Genomic DNA, 5,524 nt, shown 5'->3' with positions numbered 1-5,524 from the left:
TAAACTCATTACACACTTCAGCCTCCTACAAACGTATCCTTCACATGCCGAAGAGAAAGTTTCAATGCTCTATGGCGTTGAGTTTCGGTCGCCTTGGGATGGCCACGAACATTCCATCGTCCGCATACAAGCTTATGCATGAGTACCGAATTCTTTGAGTTAGCAATTCCCCTCACCTCTGTAAGCTTTGCACAACTCTTTCAGTCGCTGAGCAACTCATTCCATCTTGGATGGTCTCATCCTTTACCAAGCGCCTCGCTTGCCTTGGGCACCATCAAGTATAGTTGTCAACGTTGAACCGTAGCTCAAACTCAGCCATCCTAACCTTTGTGCGCTCTGCATTCTTCCAAGCTTGTCTATTCTCATGGTGTCTCTTGCGCGAAGGGTTGCTATTCCTCTGAATGCCAATCTCAGATGCCCGCTCCTCCGAGCAACTCCTTTTCCCTACATCTCCATGCCCGCTCCTCCGAGCGACTCCTTTTCCCTACATCTCCATGCCCGTTTTCCCCCAAACGGTCGCGCATGTACTGACTGCCCTCAATGCAGCCCCGCTAGGTCCCCCACGTTTGCATGATAAGTGTTTCTATGAGAGCTTGTCCCGCTCTGATACCATCTGTCACGGACTTAGCTGGTTTTACCTAAGTCGTGCGGCACCCTTGCGTGTGTTAGGACTCTAGCTTGGAGAGTCCTAATTGAGAGGGACATTCATGTAAAACTGTTAGGACTCTAGCCAGGAGAGTCCTAATTGAGAGGGACATTCTATTAGGACTCTAGCTAGGAGAGTCCTAATTGAGAGGGGCATTCATGTAGGGGGTTTTTTCTTAGAGAAGAATTAGGAGTTGTAAAGGAATAGTAGTCTTGAGTAGGAGTCCTATTATGAGTTGGTTAGAAGTAAGAGTCTTAAGTAGGAGTCCTATTAGGAGTTAGGGTTTAGAAGCCCTATAAATAGCCATGTATTCCTTCTTTTTTCTTAAGCAATAGATGAATCTTTTCTGTAGCCTTTGAGCAGCAACTTGGAGGGAGGAACCCCTATAGAGTTCCAAGGAGGCCGATCCCCTATAGAGATCAACCCCAAGTTTAGAATCTGCAAGGGTTCTAACACCTGGTATCAGAGCAGCGTTCTTGGCATCTCGCTGCCCTTCCACAGCCATCCATCAACCCTCCACAACTGCCCAAAGCAATTCCCACAATTGCTTAAGAGATCGTTGCCAAATTCCGCCGTCATCTCCACCACCACGGATCATCATTTGATCTCCCCGTGAATTGCAACAGGTTCTGGTTTTCTACCTTACTGCTGCTGCAATTTAGTTATCCTTATTTGAAAATCTCAAAAAAAATTATTCCTATATTGCTGCATAAACTTTTCGTCATAAAGTTTTCATCTCTACGACGAAAGATACATTGCAGAATTCCAACCGTATAGCATCGTCTTTTTGATCTTGCTACTATGTTTTTTCTATCCAAATTTCTATGAAATTTTTATGACATCTTTGACACTTCCTAACAGCAGATTTCCCTTTGGTTTTTTCAAAAAATTCTCAATATAAACCATTGATCTTTTACGTCAAATCTGCTATACTTGAAAATCTGCACTGTAAAATTTCAGCCGCATAGCACTGTTTGTTTGATCTAGATACTACATTGTTTCTATCCAAATCTCTACAAAATTTTTATGATAGCTTTGACACTTCCTAACAGTAGATTTTCCTTTGGTTTCATCAAAAAATTCTCAATATAAACCACTGATCTTTTACGTCCAATCTGCTATACCTAAAAATTTGTGCTGCAGAAAATATATTGTTGCCTTAACCCATCTATTTGCAATCTTTTTTGAATAAAATTTCTTATACACTTCATAGATCATCTTGGCTTCCATCTAAGATTGATCTATTAAGAAATTCATCTCTAAAAACGATTTTATGTTGCTGCAAATTTTCATCGTAACCTGCTGAAATATTTCGACGAGAATTCTGCAATCGCAACTTGCACCAATTTCCTTGCTGTTATACTGTCGAAACTTTCTTGATTAAATTAGATATCCTTGCTGTCATATAAACTGTGATTTTGCTATCAATTCCCTCCTCAATTCTCTCAAGTTTTTGGTGGAAATTACGTCGAGAAACCGTTGTTTCTTCGACGACAATTCTACTCTTACAAGACAGCACATACTTGCTGCAACTTCCACTGATTTCTATCAAACCTTTGCTACCATCTACCACAAATCCAAAACATTCATCCATAGCCCTAAAACTCCACTAAACCACACCCTCAAACTGCACCCAAAACAGCCACAAAACAAGCCTAAATCGTAGCCTACATCCATCGATCCACCAATCCTTTCGACCATCATTTCTCTCAACTATACATGCCTTTAACCTGACAACAAAAGAGAGATCTTAACATCATAGATTTGGAGGCATATACTATGGCATCTAAGGAGGCAATCAATGCTAAATTCGAAGCCTTGGAGGCGCGAATGGAGGATAAGATTCGGACGCTCTTTACCGAACTCAGATTGGGCCGACCACTAAGCCCGAAAAAATCATATCACGGAGAGAGCTTTGCCCAATCGCACCAGGCTCGAAGAGATGAGTTCCAAGGGAGGGGAGGCTCTATGACTGAACCCAACTATCCATGCATGAGAGTGGACTTCCCTAGATGGGAAGAAGGAGACCCGATTGGTTGGATCTCGCGCACGGAGCGATATTTTCAGTACCACAAAACCGCGGATGCATCTATGGTGAAAATTACAGCTATACATCTTGAAGGGGATGCTATACAGTGGTTTGACTAGTTTGAACATACTTATGGAGTCCTTTCATGGCAATAATTCAAAGAAGAACTGCTGATCCGCTTCAGACCAACCGATTACGAGAATATTGATGGACAACTAGCAAAGATCTGACAAACTTCCACCATTCAGGAGTACCAAACCAGGTTTGAAAGGTTATCTAATCAAACTCATGATTGGTCTCAAAAACAGCTATTGAGGACCTTCATTGAGGGCTTGAAGCCGGAGATCCGAGGAGAAGTTAAAGCGCGACAACCGTATACGCTTATGGCAGCCATCTCTTTCGCACGACATCAAGAGGAGCAATTGAACCATGAAGCTTGGAGGACTAGGGTCGCTCCTCAACCAATAATATTGAAGCCCTCAGCCCCCCCTACTATTGACCAAGTCCCTACACTAAAGAGGTTAACAAGAGAAGAGCTTCGGGAGCGATATGCGAAGGGGTTATGTTGGCATTGTGATGAGCCGTGGAGCCGTGAGCATCGTTGTAGTAAAGGAGGACTTCTTATGATTGAACCGATAGAAGAAGAGGTCATTGAACATTCAGAAGAGAGCCTTGAACATGAAGAAAAAGATGCAGAAGAAGAGCCACAACTGACCGAAGTTACGGTACATACACTAGTTGGCTACTCAAACCCGCAAACGATAAAAGTTGGAGGCCTTCTCAAACAACAACCGATCACTGTTCTCATCGACACGGGTAGCACTAATAACTTCCTAAACAGTAAGGTTGCTATCTATATGAACTTACCTATTGAGAATTGCAACAGGTTTGTCGTTAAGGTCGCCAACGGACGGATTTTGAAGTGTGATCATAGGTGCCCACAGGTGAAACTGTTGCTGCAGGACCAAGAGATAATTACAGATTTCTTCCTCCTCCCTCTTGATGATCATGAGGCCATACTCAGAATTAAATGGTTGATGACATTAGGTGATATTTCTTGAAATTTTATACAACTATTTATAAAATTTTACAGTAAGGAGAAACAGGTGATACTGCATGGGAAACGTGAGGGCGACGTAACGATGATTTGCACACAACAAATGGAGAAGGTTTTGCATAAAGCATGCAAGGGCTTTTTGGTACAACTTGAGCAGCAAATTAAAGGAGAGCCAATAGAATTTGAAGTTCCAAACCTATTTTCTTTGCTTGCTGAATTTTCAGATATATTTGACGAGCCGCACAACCTACCTCTTACTCGTCGGCATGATCATTGTATAATGATTTTTCCAGTCAAATATCCAGCAAATACTCAGCCATATCGATATCCACATCTCCAGAATGATGAAATAGAAAGGATTTTAAAAGAGATGCTTGAAACAGGAGTTATTTGGCCAAGTTGCAACCTCTACTTTTCACTGGTGCTACTTGTACACAAGAAGGACGGAACATGACGAATATGCGTTGATTACCAAGCTCTCAATGGCATAACCATCAAGAACAAATACCTTATTCCAATAGCAGATAAATTGCTGATGAAAGGGAGCACAAATCTTCACAAAGCTGGACCTTCGATCCGGGTATTATCAAATACGAGTGTATGAAGAAGTCATACCGAAAATCGCCTTTCGAACACACAACGGCCACTACGAATTTTTACTTTCTTCAACAAAAGGTGAAATATCTTGGGCATATCATATCAGAGGAAGGTGTGATGGTGGACCCCTTCAAAATTAAAGCAATGCAAAACTGGCCTACCCTGAGGAACATAAAATTGCTACATGGCTTTTTGGATTTAACAGGCTACTACCATAAGTTCATAAAAAACTATGGAAAGATCAGTGCACCACTTACTTTCTTACTGGAAAAAGATGTCTTCCAATGGTTGGACAGAGCCTCCATTGCCTTCGACAAACTTAAGGCAACCATAACGACGACGCCGGTGCTAGCGCTACCAGATTTCAACCGACCCTTCATCATTAAGGCCGATGCATTTGGAAACAGAATGGGAGACGTTCTCATACAAGATGGTTGACCACTCACATACATTAGCAAGACGTTGTCTCCCCCCTATCAAAATATGTTAACATATGATAAGGAGATGCTCGCCATTGTGCACGCAGCAACGAGGTGGAGATTGTACTTGATCAGGCGATACTTTCAAATCAAGACTGACCATAAAAGCCTAAAATATCTCTTGGAGCAGAAGATATCTTCCCTCGAGCAGCAAAAATGGGTAACAAAACTTCTTGGATTTGATTATGAAATAACTTACAAAAGGTGGAAAGAGAATGTTGTTGCAGATGCGCTTTCGCAGCTACCTGAGCAAGCTGAATTTTCGGTCGTTTTACTTCCAACCAGCGACTTCCTTGAGGATATTAAGATGGAATGGCAGGAAGATTCGGAGACCAGTAAGATACAAAAAAAATTAAAGGAAGCACCAAGCTCCGTGGCTCATTACAATCGGGACTCAAAAGAATTATGCTATAAGGGACGCATTGTGCTTGTGACAAATTCTACTTGCATCTTCAAGAGAAGATTTTGGATAAAGTTATTCCATATCCAGGGTACTAAATTGAAAAGGAGTACGACATATCACCCACAAACCAATAGCCAGACGAAAGTTTTAAATAGGTGCTTAGAGACAGCCCAAAGCCACCCACCAAATATGACTACCCAAAGAGAACTCCAGTCCTAGCCAAGTGCCATTATTGATCGACGGATCGTGACCCGATGATGACGACCCACTAATGAAGTGCTAATACAGTGGGCGAACCTACCAATAGAAGATG

The sequence above is a fragment of the Musa acuminata genome, chromosome BXJ1-10, assembly GCF_036884655.1.
Source record: "Musa acuminata AAA Group cultivar baxijiao chromosome BXJ1-10, Cavendish_Baxijiao_AAA, whole genome shotgun sequence".
Classification (NCBI taxonomy): Eukaryota; Viridiplantae; Streptophyta; class Magnoliopsida; order Zingiberales; family Musaceae; genus Musa; species Musa acuminata.
Note: the sequence above shows the minus strand (reverse complement) of the source record.